The sequence below is a fragment of the Thalassophryne amazonica genome, chromosome 23, assembly GCF_902500255.1.
Source record: "Thalassophryne amazonica chromosome 23, fThaAma1.1, whole genome shotgun sequence".
Taxonomy (NCBI): Eukaryota; Metazoa; Chordata; class Actinopteri; order Batrachoidiformes; family Batrachoididae; genus Thalassophryne; species Thalassophryne amazonica.
This window is the reverse complement of record NC_047125.1, coordinates 3929064-3949724: the sequence shown is the minus strand read 5'-3', so window position 1 is coordinate 3949724 and position 20661 is coordinate 3929064. Positions and strand designations below refer to the sequence as shown.

The 20661-nt window shown below is 40.2% G+C and overlaps 1 protein-coding gene across 1 annotated transcript in view; it reads right to left on the bottom strand.

The window, feature by feature from the left end:
- Nucleotides 1–20661, bottom strand: part of LOC117504818 — a 3434143-nt gene that overhangs the window by 1959799 nt on the left and 1453683 nt on the right. The window lies entirely within an intron of this gene.

The window sequence follows — 20661 nt, the reverse complement described above, 5'->3', positions numbered from 1 at the left end:
GATTCCTGTTATTGGCTGCCACAACTCGTCGACTAGTCATGACTACGTCGACTATTGGAACCGTCAACAACTAATTTATTAGTCGAAGAGTCGTTTATGTTATTTAAGTCTTTGTTTTTCTCTCAATTCATAGTTTTAGGCAGCGAGCCGTCCTGCCGTCATTTGGACGTTCACATTTTGGGAAAAACGGCGATTAAAGCAGTGGCCGTCTTGTTCAAAGCCGTTTAAAATGCACAGTTTACCGACAGAGCTGTGTGTGTGTGCGTGTGCGTGTGCGCGTGCGCGGAGTCAACTGGCTGCAGACTGCGAGTGAGGGAACCATCAGTGCGCTTGAGACAGTGAGTGCGGAGCAGAGAGAGAGGATTTTAACTTGAGAGAACATGTAAAAAAACACACACAACAAAACCAAACCGTGGAGCTGCCTTTACTTCTATTTCCACTTTCTCTACACACGCGGTTCTGATGGCACCGTCCTGTTCACACCATGTGCACATCTTATACTGAATTTATGAGATCATGAGATGAAATAAATGGTCAATATCCTTTAAACATCCTTAAAAAATGAGAATATATAAAATGAACTGAGCAAAAATTATACATACCGTATTTTCCGCAGCATAAGGCGTACCTAAAAGCCTTAAATTTTCACAAAAATCGGCCGTGCACCCTATAATCCTGAATTCCAAAATCTGTAAAAATGACCAACGTTGTCTTTGACCGTCGGAATATTGGACCATTTCCCGCTGACACAGGGACGTAATACGTAATGTACGTACACTGGCAGTGTAGAGTACATACCCTGGCAGCAATAAACCAATCGGAGAACATTACGTAATACGTAAAGTACGTACGCTGGTAGCGTAGAGTACGTACGCTGCCAGCGATAAACCAATCAGAAGAGTCCGTGAGTCCGTGGTACGTACACTTACCTCCGCCACTCCTCTGGTAGTTACCGTATACTACAGGTATCCTGCAAAACATTTGTTTGTCTAAGGATCCCCGAAAATGGCACCAGCGAAGAGACATGCTTACGAGGCTCAATTCAAACTGCAGGCTATCAGTTACGCGGTTGTTCATGGGAATAGAGCAGCTGCGAGAGGAAACAAGAAAATGAAATGCGCTAAGTTAAAAAGACCAAACGGAGTTTCCGCGGAAACAAAGCGAGGTGGCCACAGCTAGAAGACGAACTCGAGCAATGGGTCATTGAACAGAGAACAGCCAGGAGAAGCGTCTCTACAGTCACCATTCAGCTGAAGGCAAAAATGATAGCGATGATGAGAGGGAAGATGAGCGGGAACCTGGCGTGTTTGATGGCGAAATTGCCCAGCTGTTCAGTTCAGACACAGAAGATGAGGACTTCAACCTTTTTTTTTTTTTGTAGACTATATGTTTTAGCGTGTGCCTTTTGTAAGGGTTAAGTACCCGCTAATTGAGGGCGCGCCTTATAATCCGGTGCGCCTTATGGTGCAGAAAATACAGTACACTGGTTAAAAATAAAACCCTGCTGTGGAGAAGCTGATGTTCAGAGGCACAGATCACAAAAAAGCAGGTGAGAAGTCTGAACTTTAACAGCTGTTATTTTCCAAAGGGATGTATTTATTCAATCTTAAGCTTAATGTAGTGTTCAAGCACAAAATGTGACTGATGAGAAAAAAATGACTTCATCACACTAAATGAACTGGAGTCAGAATAAAAATACAAGCTGCTGATTTTTATTTTTCAAAGTTATTATAAGCTGCAGCTATATGTTTTATTAATTTCAAAGTGAGTTACCTCTTATTTTATTTTTGATTTATTTATACAACAAAAATGGGGAGTCAAATCAGCCTGCCTTGTTCTGTTAAGTTTATATCAGTTTTCCTGCACATGTCCAGGTATTTTTTCCTTATTTCTAAGAGTTTGGTGTTTGCATTTGCTCCACAAAGTTTTAAAACACAATAAAATGTTCACACTTTTCTTTATAGCAGTTCTGTAATTTCAGAAATGCAACAGAAACAACCACAAATCAGAAAAAGTTGGGACTATATGTAAAATGAAGATGAAAATAAAAATGTTGCACTATTCCCAGTTTCTCCACTCAGAGAAACCAAACATTCTTCCAGAGTTGTGTCTTGGTGACTTCCCTCACTTGTCTCCTTCCAGCATGGACATTTAGTTTTTGAGAACTGCCTACCTGACACAGATTTACTATACGAGGTCTGTCAATAAAGTAACGGTCCTTTTTATGTTTTTCAAAAACTATATGGATTTCATTCATATGTTTTTACGTCAGACATGCTTGAACCCTCGTGCACATGCGTGAGTTTTTCCACACCTGTCAGTGACATCATTCGCCTGTGAGCACGCCTTGGGAAGGAGTGGTCCCGCCCCCTCGTCGGATTTTCATTGTCTGGAAATGGCGGAATGAAAAGGACTTTTTTTCCATCAGAATTTTTTCAGAAGCTGTTAGAGACTGGCACCTGGAAACCATTTGAAAAATTGATCTGGCTTTCGGTGAAAATGCTGATGTCCAGCTCTTGTGATAACCAGAGAAAGAGCACACAACTGCCTACTAAATGTTTTGTAGCAGACGGACAGCTCTATCCTCTGCAGACAGAGGATAGCTGGTTACAGAAGACAAAGCAAGAGAGAGAGAAAAAAAAGATAATTTCTCTTTACACCATACTGACTTGCCGGCATATCACCCAGGTTGTCTAAAGGTATGCAGCTTTAACTTATGGTTAACATTTTAACCAAACTTATTCTGGACAAGTCACTAAAGAAAGATGCCGGCGCGCATAGACGCAGCAACCCTGAGCTGTCTTATATTTCTTGTACATTCTTTTCTACTTCGATCTGGCCAAGTCTCTACAGTACAGTCATGCCGATGTACTCGCAATCAGCACCGGGGGCACTTATCTTTCATTCCCGGACAATATAATACGTCTGGAGATCATCAGACCATCAGACTACGATGTGAGACGGGGAAGGTGCTAAGCGCGACTGTGACTGAGAGGCAAGCGGGGAAGTGTGCAGGCCAGGCTAAAGGCTAACTCGCTTAGGCCCCCCCCGCCTTTTCATCCTTCTCTCAAACGCCTGCTCAATTCATAATAAGATGGACGAAATCGGGCTATACATAATTTACACACATGACTGCTCTCCTGCGCTTCTCAAGCGCGACAACTCTGAAAAGTAACATGAATCCGCCCGATGCCGTTTACAAATCCGATAGAAACCAGCTTTCTCAAAGTAGCCGTATCTGCATCCGATTACGATACTGAGGATCTGCTCAGGACATCCCTTTTAATAATGTCAAAAGTAGGAGTTGTTACTGTGTCACTGTGCTCTTGCTAAGGTTATGTAACATTAAGTTTCCATTTCCCAGGAATGGTATGTACTCCACTATCACGACTTTTTGTAAAGGCCCTCTGACATGACCCTGACTTTAAACTCACGCACCAGCACTCCTGTCATTGTGACGACCCCACCCACTGTGTTCCCAGCTGGATGCTGTTCTTTCTTCCACCACCTGCCATGTGCTCTGTGCTGGACACTGCGTATATGAAATAATTATTTTGTGGCGGATTAATCATTTTTTTCTGTAAATTGGCCACTGAAAACTGCTCTAATCGCTTCCTGAATCACAGAGGAGGCTGCAGCTGGAGTCGTTCACGCTTGCGTTGAAGTACCTGGAGAAAGCATTGGGAGCTGTCTAAAAAGGTAATTATTTGCCATGTTTACATTGTCATAGCTTGATAAAACAGTTGTGTGTTCTTTCCTTCTTGTGTGCAGCTATTAAAGTATGTTTATAACAGATTTAACTTCCTGTTATAATCGTTCAGACGAGCTGCACTCTGATGCGAGCCACTGATGTCACCACTCGCTCTGTTCACTTCTTTACTCGACTTAACGAGCTGCACGTCATGTTGGTGATTAGATCGCACCACATAGCACGACATTGGTGCCTGAAAGACGTTTTGGAACATTTCAAAATTCACTGTGCGCAATAGCACGCACCGGCACCCCTCATGTTCAGTCTGCACCCATTAAAGATGAGTTTACTCTCCAGCACGGCATAGGTCATGCTAGTGCCTGAGTCAAAGTCCTGCTTGTGTCAGGAGGCCTTAATTATTAGCCAGTCTCCATTTCTCTTATCTGCATGAGAAGACACAACAGGATGCCATTGCGGTGAGTCTACAGGGTGGACACTGAAAAATAGGCCAAACAATCCACCGCAGAGTCCTGTTTTTGTGTGTTCCACTGTGCCACTATGTGTTTGTGGCTTTTTCTGAACCAGTTCCCGTGTGAGCTACGTTCACGAAGAGTTGAGATCTGTTCTGACTTCGCACGGGACTAAAATAAATGGTCTTTTCTGTATTTAAAGCATTGCTTCTGAGCCCTTTGTTCAGGACGGTTTCAACAAAGAGCCGGGTCATTTACACCAGTTAGTATTTTTACATTGAAAAGACATTCAAATATAACAAAGCCTTTGAAAAAACGACTGACTGCAACATTTCCGCAACAGCTGCACTGATAAATTAACTCTACAGGCTATTGATAAAAACTTCTCAAATCTGAATATATGTATTTTTTTGAATAGTTAAATATGATTAATTTAAAGTGTGCTTCCTTTTGCCTCATCTTCGGAGGTGGAGAGCAGCCAGTGGAGCAAACCACGTTAAAAAAATTATATATATATATATATATATATATATATATATATATATATATATATATATATATATAAACCACACTGCTTCACTTTAAATGCATAATAAGTCCGTTTCAGATGATCACCACAGACCCTTTCTTTTAAAAGGCTTTATTTTACTCAGCATGTGGCTTTGTAAACTTGTAGCATCGCTTGCTACATTGATTAGTGCTTACATTAGTTATGGGCATGCTCTACAGTCTTCTTCTCTGTTTTTTTTTTTTTTTTTGCATGCACCTTAAAATAATGAGCCGCTGCTCAGAGATTATGATGACTGTGCCATATATATATATATATATATATATATATATATATATATATATATATATATATATATATATATATATATATATATATATATATATATATACGAGGTCTGTCAATAAGTGGGAGTGCTGCGCGACGTCTCGCTCCGTGGGAAGTCCTTAAAGCGACAGTATCACCTCAAAATCTCTCATCAGCCGTTAAAATTTTCACGGAAAACCAGCTTAATTTTTCGAACCGTGTCCACTTTGATGTGTCTCACAGGTTTAGAAAAAGTTTTGATCAAACAAAGCGCCAGTCTCTCAGCAACTTCTCAGACAAAGGAATTCCGACGAGGGGCTGGACGACTCCTCCCACAAGGAGTGCTCACAGGCGAATGACGTCACCGACAGGCATGGAAAAACTCACGCATGCGCACGAGGGTTCAAGCATGTCTGACGTAAAAATATATGAATGAAATCCATATAGTTTTTGAAAAAAATAAAAAGGACCTATACTTTATTGACAGACCTCGTGTGTGTGTGTGTGTGTATATATATATATATATATATATATATATTTGCGAGGTCGGTTTAGAAAAGTATCCGACCTTTTTTTAAAAAAAACATATGGATTTGAACCACGTGTGATTGCATCAGCCAAGCTTGATCCTTCGTGTGCATGCTTGAGTTTTTGCGTCATTCGCCTGTGAGCAGGCTTTGTGTGAGCAGTGGTCCACCCCTCTTGTCGTTTTTTCATTGTCAGAAGAATGTCTGAACGACTGCCGTTTTGTTGCATTAAAATTTTTTCAGGAACCGTGTGAGACAGCCAGGTGGAAACCATTCGATAAATTCAAATGGCTTTCTGGCTGTTATGGGCTTAACAGAGATTAAGGAGTGTTACTACCGCTTTAAGGATGGCCTACAGCGGCTGAGGGCGCACCGAGCCGCTATCACCAGGCTGAAACGACATTTCATTTCTAAACGGATGGCTGTATGGATCTGGGACCATTGTGTGCAATTTCTCTGGTTATCACAAGAGCTGAACATCAACCATTTTCCGGCAGATTTCACTTTTAACAAGAGATTTTGTCATGGAAAGCCGTGCGGCGACTTCGCGCGTCACGACGGATTCGCTGATGGAGCGAGACAGAGAACGCCTCCGTTTTGGAGTGTCAGAGGACAAGTTGGGACATGCCCAGCTCTCCACAATTTCTCTTATACTCACTCGACTGGTAAGCCACTGAAAGCCGAGATAGGCATGTCCCAACTTGTCCTCTGACACTCCAAAACGGAGGCGTTCTTTGTCTCGCTCCATCTGACTGTAGCCACAGGAAAACGGCTGCACACAGAACAACGTTTAGTCACAGGAAATTACCGCATAGAAAGTTAACTGAGTGGTAGCTGATTTCTCGGTGGGGAAGTGAAGTTGCAGTCCGGCTTTTATGGTGATGGTAGAATGAGTGACAGCTGGTGCTGTTGACGAGTGACAGCTGTCACTCTGTTGCTCCGACGCCCTCTCGTGCTTGAAGCCCGCACTTCAAGCAGGGTGCCCTCTGGTGGTGGTGGGCCAGCAGTACCTCCTCTTCAGCAGCCCACACAACAGAAGGTCCTGAATGGTTAAACTCAACTTTGATGTTACATTTCCTGAAGAAACAAACATACTGACAACTGAAATTATTTCATCTTAATCATAACAACTGTTACTGTTGAGAAGAAGCTGTTGTTAATCTGAGGGATTTTTGATATAAATTCAGTTATGTTCCAGAACATTTATGGACCAAACAGTAAACAGGGACGTCTGAGATGGAGAGTTTGTTGGACTGAATTCTTCCTCACACACACAACTTCATACTTATCAGAATCTATTCAAAGTACGTCAGCTGTGTAATAAAAAAACACTTTGACCTGAGAACTGTAATAACATGGAGAACAAAAACTGGACATTTGTCTCTCTAAAGGGTTGCCATGGTAATATTTGACAACCTTTTTCAACCATTTAACTTAAAACTTTGTCAATATTTGATAAGTGTTAAATCATATCTAAATCAGTACAAATTAATTATTGTAAATGGGTCATAGATCTACGGGGCAAATTAAAAACCCAAACATGAATGTTGAGTCCAGCTGTCTGTGTTGTTCCACTGCTGTTTGTGTCTCAGAGAAAATGGTGCACAGTTCTTAATTTTACTGCTTCTCTTTTACTTCAAACTGAAATGTGACTCTGGTAAAACAATTTACAGATCATCCAAGTTCAAGGCTCTGGAATGCTGACCAATCTTGGTCCTGCAGTAAGTGCACATTAACAGTGAATCCAACTAACATTTCACTGTCTGACATCCAAGTTGAAGACCTGCCCCCAGAACCAAACTTCAGCTGTTTCAAACAGAACGGCTGCATTTCCTCCATGTGAATGCACGGAGCCTGTTGCCCAGAGTGGACGAGCTTCATCTGATCACTGAGGGATCCAGAGCTGCTGTTATCGGTGTGAATGAAACGTGACTGGACGATTCTGTGACGGACACTGAGAAACTAAAGTTTTTGTATTGCCACACCAGACATTTAGATCCTGAAATAAAAAGAAACTATTGATATTTCTGCTTTGATTCAGTGTCACTATGACTATGGCAGCTCTTCTTGGTATTCTGGTCTTACTAAGAACCTTTAGAATTGTCTGCAAACCACCCAGAACAAAATAGTTCAATATTTCCTCAAAGTCCCTCCGAGGACCCACATAGGGCACGCTGAGTTCAAACAGGTCCAAATTCTCCCAGTAAGCCTGAGAGTTAAACAGTTAAAAATTAACTAAGTGCATAATATTATTCGTGGTACGGCCCTGAACTATCTATCATCCTCCTTTTGTCTAAAGTCTAATCCTCACTCAGGCCCTACTCGCTCATTATTTATCCAGTAAAATCTTTTGGCCAAACTTCCTTCAAACATACTGGTGTCACAGACTGGAATGGGATCATGACTCAGTTACAGTCAAAAAGTAACAAGGCAGGTTTTAAAATACAAAGTCATTTTTATTCAGTCAGTTAAGGGAAGAGGAACTCAACCTTTTTATTTATTATAAATGCGATTTTTAGTTGAAATGTCTCTTCTGGTCCATTGTTTTTCTCGTCTTAATATTGGTGCTAAATTTGTTGTTGTGTTTACATATCTATAAGTATACAGTTACTATTTACATTAACTGTTAAGATCTTATTGTTTTCTTTACTATTTGGACTTGTTTAATTGGTATTCAAGTGCCAACTATATATATTATTTACATTAATAATTAAGGTCCAATTGTCTTATTAACAAGTTGTACATGTTCAATAAAGCCCCTGTATTTTGTCACGTGATAGTTTCACAAGGACCACAATGGAAATGATCGTTTTTTGTTTATTGTATCCGTATATCATTGATATATTCACCTCTGAATGTTTATATTGATTTTGCAAAATAAATTAAATCAATCAATCAATCAGTCCACAAACACACTGAAAGCAACACATTACTTGTGCTGCATCAGTGAAAAGCTTTTTCAATTTGACAATTCTCAGGAATATTTATATAGATTATGGAAATTCAGTGTTCTCGAACAGCGCGCGCTGCTGTCAACACGAGGAAAGTCCGTGATCGGTAAAGCTACAGCATTTAATCAGCGCAGCTGCAGAACCACTTCCTGAATTTGTGTCAAAATAAAAGTTCTGTAGTGTTTCATACAAGACGCAGTCTTATTCTGGGTTTCAGCTTTGTTTCCGTTTGATTACACAGCGGTGACTTACATCGAGCACAATGATTGACATGACCAACAACCAATGGAATAGCAGGCGGGCCACTCCCGCCCCTGTGAATGGACTGACTCCTCGGCGCCTGGAATTCTCTCCGCTCTTCTACTGAATACAAGGTTGGAATCGTTTCTTTTGTTTTAATTAGCTGTAATTACTTTTGTTAGTCTTTAAATACAACAGCTACGGAGTTTAGCTCATTAATTTGCTGCTGTGTGAGTCCTAGCAGTGGTTAGCCTCTCGTTAGCACTTAGCTTGTGCTAGCTGTCGATCCTCGCTTGTTCTTTTCTTGGTGCTCAACACTTTAAAATAACTTGTGTGATGTTGTCAGACAGGGTGGCCCTCTGAGAGAGCCGTGTCCGTAAGGTAGAGCAGCTTCTGAGTTCAGTGGAGTTAGATATCACGGACACTCCAGACCAGCTTAGTGTCTGGTCGGCTAGCGGGCCTGTTAGCATTAGTTTACCTCCGCCGCCTAAAGACGAAGCTTTCAGCCCTGAGCTTCGTCCTCCGAGGCCGCGGGGAACTTCTACCCCGATCTCCAGGCCAGAACGCCGTGCGATAGTGAGAGGGGATTCCATTTGAGTTCTATAATAATGTAAAAACAAGAATACACTAAAATAAAGGGTAACACACATAAAGTGACAAATGCACTTGTAGGGATGGGTATTGATAAGATGTTATCGATATCATTATCAATTCCACATCGATCCTTCCTGTTAATTTTCTGTGTATTAAAAGTAGGCTTTACAGGTTTTCCTATGTCAGCAACATTTTATTGAGTCTTAAAGTAAGTAAATATGAAATTGATCTCTGGACTTAAATAAAATCTACATGGTGGATCCTTGATCTCTGGACATAAATAGAAATAAAGTCTGCAGCTTTTGTCAAAAGCATTTCAGACATTTTTCGCATGAAAGCTGAGCTCAGCTGGCTGCTGGACTCTGCAGGTCTGCAGTCACACAGTCTTGGGCTGCTGCACGTCAGAGCAGGACATCTCATTTTGGGAGGAAAAATGAAAATGTTTTGATCAGTTGTAGTTTATTGTTTGTATTACAGTGTTTGGAAAGTGGTGTTATTTGATTTAAACAGCGATTCGCTTTGAAGTTATTAATTCCGAGCGGTGCAGTGTTTGGAGCAACAAAACGGAGGAAGATTCTTGTTTCTTTCTCGCAACAAGACGGGAGTCCCAGTTAGTCACTTTAATCCACACAAAAGTGACTTAGGATTTACATATTTTAATGGCTTTGAGAGGTGTTAAATGCGGAGTTGCCGCTTCTGAAGAGGAGTGAAGCAAAGTTCCAACGAAGCAGTGGCTTGGAGCATTGCTTCATTGTTGCAAGGTTCAAAGTAAAGCCGCACTGCAGAAACACTTGATTACAGACTCGCTGCAGGGTCTGTAATCAACGAAGAGAAATTATAATTTTCCCGACAAACACCCTCAAAAACAACGGCCGCTCTGAAGGACCAATAAGGGAATCGTTAAGCAACAAGGCTAATGATGTCTGCGGATCGAATCTTTTCTTAACAATTAGAGCCCGACCGATATGGATTTTTTTTTTAGGCCGATGCCGATAACAATATTTGGATGAAAAAATGCAGATAATCGTTAAATCGGATGATTTGCAGATAGCCGATAAATCAGCCGATATTATTTATTTATTTATTTATTTATTTTAATGAATAAAATGTTCTTTTTTGGACCCTTAACAAAAAAGGTATGAGCTAAAAGCTGAAGCTTTGTCCTCATATTGATTAACTTTATAACAGAGAAGAATTTTCAAGTTCAAAAAATGTAATCAAGAATTAAACCTTTGTGAAATTAGAAAATACATATCCTTAAAAAGAGTTGTGAAATACATCTGATCTCTGCAACTTAGATATAGGTTATATTACAGGAAGAAAAACTTTTTCAGTTGCAGACAAGTAATTGTGAGAGGAAACACAAACACTAAGGAAACATTATTTTCACAAGACTCCTTTATTTTTCTATTCTGCAACTTTCAAGAACAAAAAAAACTTTCAAACAACCTTAGTGCAAGCAGAGGTTGGCTTTAGTGCTGGTAGAACATTTTAACAAGAAAACATGGACCCTGATATAACGTGAAGAAAGTATCATATAACAGTAAAATAAGATTCTTTTCACAAGACTCTGTAGTATGTTTGTGCAATTTTCAAGAACAGTAACAAAGAACTGTCTAGTACAAAAAAAACACCTATATTTATTCACTTTCTTATGAGTAGTTTTTATTTTATGTTTTATTCTTTTACTTCTGTTTTTAATTAGGTATTTGAATTTTTTTTAATTTATTTTAATTTTTTATGTTGAACTGTTCTGTGTGAGGCACCTTGAGATGGCTTTTGTTGTAATTTGGCGCTTTAGAAGCTGATTACATTGAAATTGAACATTTTATTGAGTCTTAAAGTAAATAAATATGAAATTGGTTACTGGATCCTTAAACTCTGGAGATAATAAACTCTACATGGTGGATCCTTGATCTCTGGACATAAACAGAAATAAAATCTTAGTTTTTGTCAAAAGCATTTCCTTTCAGACATTATTATTGGCATGAATGTCTCTCCATACCTATGAGTTGCAGCTCTTGCAGCCCTGCTGCAGGTCAGGTTTATAAAGAATGCCGGACGTCTCATTTTGGGAGGAAAAAACGTTTTGTCGAGTGTAGTTTATTGTCTGTATTGCAACGTTTGTAAGAGGTGTCATTTTATTTAAAGCGGCGATTCATTTCAAAGTTATTAATTCCGAGCAGACTCTGTCTCAGCAGAGCCGCACAGCGTTTGAATCTGTGACAAAGGAACGGAGGACGATTCTCGTTTGTTGACTGCAACAAGACAAGAGTCCCAGTTAATGACTTTAATATGCACAAAAATGACTCATGATATTTTAATGGCTTTGAGAGGGCTTAAGAAGTGGACTTACCGCTTCTGAAGAGCAGCGAATCAAAGAGCCACCAGCTATTGAATCGAAGCATTGCTTCAGTGATTCACACTTCAAACTGCAGTTGCACTGCAGAAACGGTTGATTACATGGTCCAAAATAAGCGTAACGGTCCAAAATTATATCGTAACGGGCCGTAACGCAAGGCAAACAGCAGTAATTCCCAGAACCCTTCCTGATGACGAGTGAATCTGAATGTTTCAACCTCTTAGCAGTAAACAAATATTTTTCATGCTAGAAATAAGGTCTACACAACGTGGGCTTAATAAAAAGTGGCCAACGCAATGAAGCACATTTGACACATTACTACATAAACTGAGTTAATCAAACTGAGTTGAATTGAAACAGGGAGAAATGTGAGGTGAATATAATTGCAGTTATTATAAACGACATCCTTATAAACTTAGTGTGACGGCGAACTACTGGGGCGGAGATGAACACATTTAAAGTGGATATGACTCTTAAAGACAACATAGTCTTATTACATGTAACAAAGGTTATATAATTCGGTCAACCTAAGCATTTTGGGAAGATGGACGCGGTTCTCCCGTTATATACAACATTGAACGTCCCCCTACTGAAAAATGTGCACGCCCTGTGACCAGCTTCCCGCTGAGCACCAAGTCTGAAATACGTCACTACGTGTAGACCGTATCGGCTTGCGCGCCTGGCGGCTGTTGTTTACACTTTTTTTAGCGGTAGAAACTTTGATTAAACACAGCTCTCAGGGACTTGTTTGTTGATATGCCTGACCAGTGTGTCGCAGCATATTGCACAAACACAAGGGCAAAAGGTTTTAGCCTTTTCAAGTCCAGGCAGATTGATCGAAAGCTGCGGTGTTGTGTGATGCACGAAATGTCCGGCTGCCGCTCGCTCCGCTCTCACACACCCATTTGCTCCCGACAGCAGACACTTTCCTCTACCGTCTCCATGTTCTCGCACCACTCACAGGAACACATAAAATGTTAATCCCAAATAATATGTTCACAATAATCTTGAAATGTTCAAGGAACTTGTAAAAATATCAGTGCAATACGGAGTAAAAACGGTGGCGGCATATTCACTGTTGTTTTCGGCGATCTTTTTCGAAACTTTCGGAGTTTATTTCCTGTTCTTTCATGAAAATAACGTAACTAAACACAGATGAATGCAATGCCAGGCACTGGAAAACAGCAAAAACCCGCAGGTAATGACGGTGGTCCGCAAGTAATAACTACACTGTTGCGGCTCCGGAACAATAACAAAGGCAGTAAACAGACGCTAGAATCGAAAATGCTATAATTAGAGTGTTATAAACAGCAGCAACAAAAATCAAAGCCTCCCTTACCATTCAGTATTCTGCAGTATTTCAAAATCCATCGGAATTGGCACATCCCTTGCCTCTGCTTCGGCTCCACCATAAGCTCCGTCGGCATTATTTTCCAGAATGCTCCTGGTTTGAATGTTCGTCCGAAAGATACGGCTCCGATCTGTAGGATCTAATCACTGCTGCGACATCCTCAGGATCCGAGTCAGTCTCGATTTCCTCACAGAAATAATCCACACTTGAAGAGTCAGAAAAGTTCTTGATCTCGTCACTGTCCATGCTGAGGTCTATCTGTTCCTGTTGTTACTCGAACAGACAAAGACGGGACTCTACACGCTGTGACGTCACTGCATCACGTGGCCGCTGATGGAATGCGCTTTCCAAGAAACACACTTTTGAGAAGCTGTACAAACTTTATTTCTCAGTGATAATGATTAACACCACTTTCAACTATGTATATTTTGATATTTATATCAGTTTTACCTAATTTTTTAAGTGTCGTATCCACTTTAAGCAGGGGTGTAAGCAGCTCTCAGTTGAATTGAGTCAGAGCTCCATCTACTGGACAAACGGTGCAAGTACATTTTACATTGCCGAAACAAACATTATTTCAGTAACTGTTCTCTTTATGAAAAATTATCAGCGTTTTATCGGCAACATTTCGGCTGATGGTAAGTACTTTGAAAAGGGCTTATATCGGCCGGCCGATATATCGGTCGGGCTCTATTAAAGGAGACCTGCATTGAAAAAATGCAGTCAGATTTTTTGAACAAAAAATGACTTACATTTACACATGAGATCCTTCTGAATGTAGTAAAGTAAATCTGCAAGCCCAGATCTGTCATTCAACGGAGAAATCTTCATTTGAAAATGACAAATTTACAGCTAACATTTAGCCCTCCACTAACTGTCCCTCTCATCATGGACGCTGCCGAGACGTCACGGACAAGACCCTCTCCCAGCATGCATTGCGCCAATTGTAATTTGTGGATTTACGTCAGTTTGCATCTGCACCTTTTTCTTGTCTTATACGGAAGGATCTACTTTTTTTAAAACTTCATATTGTCTTGCAGCACGTTTGGTGAGTACACATTTCTTTTATTTGTGCTTGAAAATTATTTTGGGGGACTTTTTCATACGCCCGTTTGATTGAGTGGTGTCGCAATGAAAATCTACTGTCTTTCGCCTCCGGTACCATCGCGGGATATGGAGGTGAGACCCGCAAAGAATCCCAGCCATTAAAAATATATAAACCTCTCTCAGCGTTAATGGAGCTCTGGGGCTCCGACTGCCGAGACGTGCGGTGCTGTGGATTTTGCTGCAAGAAGTCTGTCCTTGCAGCAACAGGTGTACTGGCCGCTTCGCATTAAAACAGCGAGCGTAATCTCAGGACTTGTGCCAAGTGTACTGCAGCTCCATTCAGTAGACAGAGAAGTGATGCCAGTGTTGTGCGCTGAATCTGGTACAACACCGGCTGCAAAGCAGACACGGGCAGTGTGAGTGGCCCGCGTTGGCGGTTAACGAGCTCGTTAACGAGCCCGGACTTACTAAGCGCAGCGGAGGCAGAGAGCGGGAGAGGAAGAACGCCGCCTGCTGTCGATGTCGTTGCTGATCTGAGCACACAGATCTGTATCTCACATTCATTGCAGCTTACTTTTGGATGTTGAAACCAGGACGTGTATAAGTAACTGTTTTGAAACAAGGTTCGGTCAGATCGGCACACAGAAATGATCACACAGACTGCATTTTGCTAGAACAAACAGGCGTATGTTTATTCCCCACAAAAGCAGTTACATCAAACACAAGTGGTTGCAGCGCATAAAATATCTCTTTCTCTCTTACCGTGACGCCTTTAAGGTGGAGAGCCAACACCTTCGGCAGAGTGCGCTTGTCAACCGGCTGGGCGTTCGTACGCAACCCGCAGCAGACTCTATCGGAGCATGGCTCTGCCCCCTCTTTTCTAGTGTGTGCGCGAAGGGAGGGTGAGTGGCCATCTCAAACTCCCAGGCGCACATAATTCCTCTAATCAACAGGCATCTGAAAGTTATTTCCTCTTGCAAAAACATAATGACCCCAGCTCTTCACTCCCAGTTCAGAATGACCCCAGCATGCTTCACTCCCAGTCGTTAGTGGCTACAAAAACAAATTCAGTGTAATAATAACAAGTACATCATTAGGGTTACTTTAAGACAGGGGCAAAACAACATAATCTTTTCTCCACACATTAACATTACTAACAGATAAAATCAATTTCAGTGCGGGGTCGGACTGAAGGCGGGAGTGCGTCGTCTTGTCCCTGTTGTCATGGAAATGATACGGCTGTACAAATTTGTCATTTTTAAACGAGGATTTCGCCGCTGAATTACAAATTTGGGTTTACAGATTTACTTTACTGCATTCACAAGGGTCTTATAAATACATATCAGCTATTTCTTTCTGAAATTTGACCACATTTATTTCAATGCATTTCTACTTTAACAATACCCAAAAAGAACCGGATCTGGATACCCAACCCTATACACTTGTTTCCATTGTAGCCCAACAGATACCTCCATTTTGGATTTGGCGCGGTGCACGCTGGGATTGCTTGGGGACATCCTGCATTGTCCGCCTACTCAAACGTGTTGTAGAAGTTATTTTCAGGTGTGAGCTGGTAATTAAGTGATAAAACCCTGCTGAATCTAATCATCGTACTCATTTGTCATGCCAGTGTGTGTCTGAGCCTGAGAGGATGATGAGTGAGGGTGATTATTATTATTATTATTATTATTATTTTAATTGAAGCAGTGAGTCCAAAATGTATTCATCAACCTCTGTCAAAGCCATTTAAAGATGTTGATCGTAACTCACCTGTCTGCTTATTAAAGACCAGGACCCATGTCTGCCATTTCACAGTGAGCAGTTATTATTAGTTCCTCTTTAACGTGCAGTTTTCCGTGGGGCAGCACATGACCCTCTGGCATGACTGGAACATTAATATCACCCAGTTCGTGAAAGAAGCTACGTTAAGTCAAGCTATGTTAAAATGTATGTATACATGTTTGAGTGTGTGTATACAACCCCTGGTAAAAATTATGGAATCACCGGCCTCGGAGGATGTTCATTCAGTTGTTTAATTTTGTAGAAAAAAAGCAGATCACAGACATGACACAAAACTAAAGTAATTTCAAATGGCAACTTTCTGGCTTTAAGAAACACTATAAGAAATCAAGAAAAAAAGATTGTGGCAGTCAGTAACGGTTACTTTTTTAGACCAAGCAGAGGAAAAAAATATATAATCACTCAATTCTGAGGAAAAAATTATAGAATCACCCTGTAAATTTTCATCCCCAAAACTAACACCTGCATCATATCAGATCTGCTCGTTAGTCTGCATCTAAAAAGGAGTGAACACACCTTGGAGAGCTGTTGCACCAAGTGGACTGACATGAATCCTGGCTCCAACACGAGAGATGTCAATTGAAACAAAGGAGAGGATTATCAAACTCTTAAAAGAGAGTAAATCATCACGCAATGTTGCAAAAGATGTTGGTTGTTCACAGTCAGCTGTGTCTAAACTCTGGACCAAATACAAACAACATGGGAAGGTTGTTAAAGGCAAACATACTGGTAGACCAAGGAAGACATCAAAGCGTCAAGACAGAAAACTTAAAGCAATATGTCTCAAAAATCGAAAAATGTACAACAGAACAAATGAGGAACGAATGGGAGGAAACTGGAGTCAACGTCTGTGACCGAACTGTAAGAAACCGCCTAAAGGAAATGGGATTTACATACAGAAAAGCTAAATGAAAGGCATCATTAACACCTAAACAGAAAAAAACAAGGTTACAATGGGCTAAGGAAAAGCAATTGTGGACTGTGGATGACTGGTTGAAAGTCATATTCAGTGATGAATCTCGAATCTGCATTGGGCAAGGTGATGATGCTGGAACTTTTGTTTGGTGCCTTTCCAATGAGATTTATAAAGATGACTGCCTGAAGAGAACATGTAAATTTCCACAGTCATTGATGATATGGGGCTGCATGTCAGGTAAAGGCACTGGGGAGATGGCTGTATTTACATCATCAATAAATGCACAAGTTTATGTTGATATTTTGGACAATTGAAAGGATGTTTGGGGATGATGAAATCATTTTTCAAGATGATAATGCATCTTGCCATAGAGCAAAAACTGCAAAAACATTCCTTGCAAAAAGACACATAGGGTCAATGTCATGGCATAGGGTCAATGTCAATGAGCAGATCTGATTTGATGCAGGTGTTAATTTGGGGGATGAAAATTTACAGGGTGATTCCATAATTTTTTCTTCAGAATTGAGTGATTCCATATTTTTTCCTCTGCTTGGTCTAAAAAAGTAACCGTTACTGACTGCCACAATCTTTTTTTCTTGATTTCTTATAGTGTTTCTTAAAGCCAGAAAGTTGCCATTTGAAATGACTTTAGTTTTGTGTCATGTCTGTGATCTGCTTTTTTTCTACAAAATTAAACAACTGAATGAACATCCTCTGAGGCCGGTGATTCCATAATTTTTGCCAGGGGTTGTATATTAGGGGTGGGTGGAGAAAATCAATTCACATAAGTATTGCATTTTTTAAACAAAAATTTTGATATTTTTTGAAATTTGTATGCTTCATTTTTTTTACTACGTTTATCAGCCAGGTTGGAAAAAGTTACTGCTTTTCTCCAGCAGAGGGCGAAATTCTTTATCTTGACTCTCTACCTGGCAACGCAACATCACATCCATCTGCGGGGGGAAAATAATAAAATTAAATTGAAAGTGGAGAATGGCGGACAACTCGTGAAATGGCACGGGGATAAAACCTCCACCATCACATTTTAAATCTAAAGTGTGGGCACATTTTGGATTTTTTGCTTTGAAGGGAAAAGCAGAGCTTCCAGCCAAGCGTCCTGCAGCAGCAAGTCAGCAGATACTGAAAGCAGCATTTTTCAATCTACCCAGCAGTTATGAAAAGCGAAACATGTTATAAAATTTCTTTTCGATGCCCTTCACACTTTTTGTCAAGTTTTAAGTTAGACAGCACATCTTTTATCCAGTGTGATATGGTGGGTGGGGCAACTTCCTTCCATTTTAAGAAGATGAGACAATGGGCCGATAGATTTGAACAGGCAAACCCAGTCCTTCAGGGGTGACCCAGAAAAGCAGAAGTAATGGGTCTGGGGTTACTTTTGTTGCAAGGACAGTAGAAAGTGCTTCACAAACAAAAAATTTGGATTTTAGGACAAGTCCAAAACATATGTATTAGTTGCTTCCCCTGATTTACATCTATTGCATATTGGGTCAATTTGAGGATAAATTTTGGCAAGTTTGGATTTGTGTAGGTGTGTCCGGTGAACCACTTGAAATTGAATAAGAGAATGTCTTGACCAGATTGAAGATGAATGAATGTTCCTGAAAACACCAACCCACACTGCCTCATTAAATGTAATTTGAAGATCTGACTCCCAAGATTGTTTAATTACAAGAGGGGTGCGAATTTATATGAGAGATTAGATTCAGCATGACAGAAATGGCTTTGTTTCTGGTTGGGTCAAAGGACATGAGCTCATCAGTAACATTAGAAGGAGGCTTAACTGGAAACCCAGGGCAGGATGATTGAATAAACTGTCTTACCTGTAAATATCTAAAGACATGAGAAGCTGGCAGGCCATACTTTTCTGACAGTATCGCAAAAGAAACAAATGTGCCCTCAAAAAAAACTTTTTAATATTTTAAACCCTTACATTGCCACACGCTAAACGTAGCATCCTGCAATGATAGAGGGAAGAGGATGTTGGACAAGATTGGACTGGAGAGGCTCATCTGCTGCAGGCCAAAATATTGTCTGAATTGCTAATAGATTTTCAAAAAATTGTAAACTGTGGGATTAATACTTGTGGAATTAAAGGACAGGGGTAGTGATGCACCAATCAAGGAGGATGGAGACCCACGACTACAAAAGTGTTTTTCCATCTTTAGCCAGGTGGGGCCAGTTTCACTAAAGTTGTAACACACCCAGTAAGACAGACGGCACAAGTTGAACACTCAATAGTAGAAATGAAAATTGTGTAGTGCCAGCCCACCCTCCTGCTTAGACTTTTCTAAGCTCTCCCTTTTTAACCGCATTCCAAATGTAGGCTGAGATGGCTGAGTCCAATTTCTTAAAATACATGGCTGGTTTAAAAAAAAAAAAAAAAAATGGGGAGACACTGGAAAAAGTAAAGAAATTTAGGGAGAACAGGCATTTTGATTGCATTAACTATTCGTATTGAGAGAGGAAGAGTTGACCACTTAGTTAAGTCACGCTGAACCTCAACCAATAGTTTACTAAAATTGTTTTTGTAGAGGCCTTTATAAGTCTTTGTTACGGTGATGCCCAAATAAACTAAACCATGTGTAGTAATCTTAACAGGAACATTAATAGTGGTAAGCTCTAAACCAGGGGTTTTCAAAGTGTGGGAGAGTGAGCCCCCCCATCAGACAACAAATAAATAACTGCCCTCCCACCCATGATACACATACACACAATTTTAATATCTTCATGTTTTTTCTTCTTTTACACATCTTGAACACATTTTAAAAGTATTTGTGCATTTTTAAGGGACTGTCTATACATTTACACATTTACATATTTTACAGCCTTTGTCAACATTTTAAACGTGTTTTTAAAGAACGTTCTATTCTTCTATTTTTATCTTTTGTCATATTTTAAACATAGTTTTGGTTTTTACATTTAAACATCTTTGACTTAACACATTTGAACATAAATAACAAAGTATGGGTATTGATAAGATTTTATCGATATCAATACCATTATCGATTCCACTTATCGAGCCAATTCCTTATCAATTCCCTTATGGATACCTCTCTTGAATTTTCTGTTTGGAAAGAGGTGTCATCTGATTTAAACAGCGATTCACTTTGAAGTTATTAATTCCGACTTGACTCTGTCTCAGCAGAGAGTGGCGCAGTGTTTGGATGGATACAAACAGAATGGAAGATGATTTTCTTTTTTTTCTTTTTTTTTTCTCACAACAAGACAAGAGTCCCAGTTAGTGACTTTAATCCACACTAAAGTGAGTCATGATTGACATTTTTAAATAGCTTTGAGAGGGGTTAAGAAGTGGACTTGCCGCTTCTGAAAAGCTGCGAAGCAATGAACCAATGAAGCAGCAGCAGGTTGGATCACTGTTTCTTTGTTTCAAGATTCACCTTCAAGATTCACATTCAAGATTTGCACCTTAAAATAACGAGCACCTTAAAATAACAAGCCGCTGCTCAGAGATTATAATGTCTGTGCCACTTTCAGTCACTAACACACACAGAAATGTGGACTCACACACACACCACTGACTTCATGAACGAAACTCTGCACAGTAAAGGATAATTGTGCAAATATGAGGTCTGTTAGAAAAGTAACAGACCTTTTTATTTTATGCAAAAAATATATGGATTTGATTCATATGTTTTTACGTCAGCCAAGCTTGAACCTTCGTGCGCATGCGTGACTTTTTTCATGCCTGTCTGTTGCGTCATTCGCTTGTGGGCAGGCTTTGACTGAGCACTGGTCCACCCCTCTTGTCGTTTTTTCATTGCAAGGAAATGGCGGAATGATTTGGGCTTTGTTCCATCAGAATTTTTTCAGAAACTGTTAGAGATAGGCAGCTGGAAACCATTTGTAAAATTCAGAT